The following is a 377-nucleotide window of genomic DNA, read 5'->3' as shown; positions in this document are numbered from 1 at the left end:
CAATTTGATCTCTGGTTCCTCTGCCTTTTCTAAAACAGCTTGAACATCAGGAAGTTCACAGTTCATGTATTGCTGAAGCCTGGCTTGGAGAATTTTGAGCATTACTTTACTAGTGTGTGAGATGAGTTCAATTGTGCGGTAGTTTGAGCATTCTTTGGCATTGGCTTTCTTTGGGATTGGAATGAAAACTGACCTTTTCCAGTCCTATGGCCACTGCTGAGTTTTTCAAATTTGCTGGCGTATTGAGTGCAGCACTTTCACAGCGTCATCTTCCAGGATTTGAAATAGCTCAACTGGAATTCCATCACCTCCACTAGCTTTGTTCATAGTGATGCTTTCTAAGGCCCACTTGACTTCACATTCCAGGATGTTTGGCT

Source organism: Bison bison, unplaced genomic scaffold (genome assembly GCF_000754665.1).
Source record: "Bison bison bison isolate TAMUID 2011002044 unplaced genomic scaffold, Bison_UMD1.0 scf7180017864518, whole genome shotgun sequence".
Classification (NCBI taxonomy): domain Eukaryota; kingdom Metazoa; phylum Chordata; class Mammalia; order Artiodactyla; family Bovidae; genus Bison; species Bison bison.
This window is presented reverse-complemented; position numbering follows the sequence as displayed.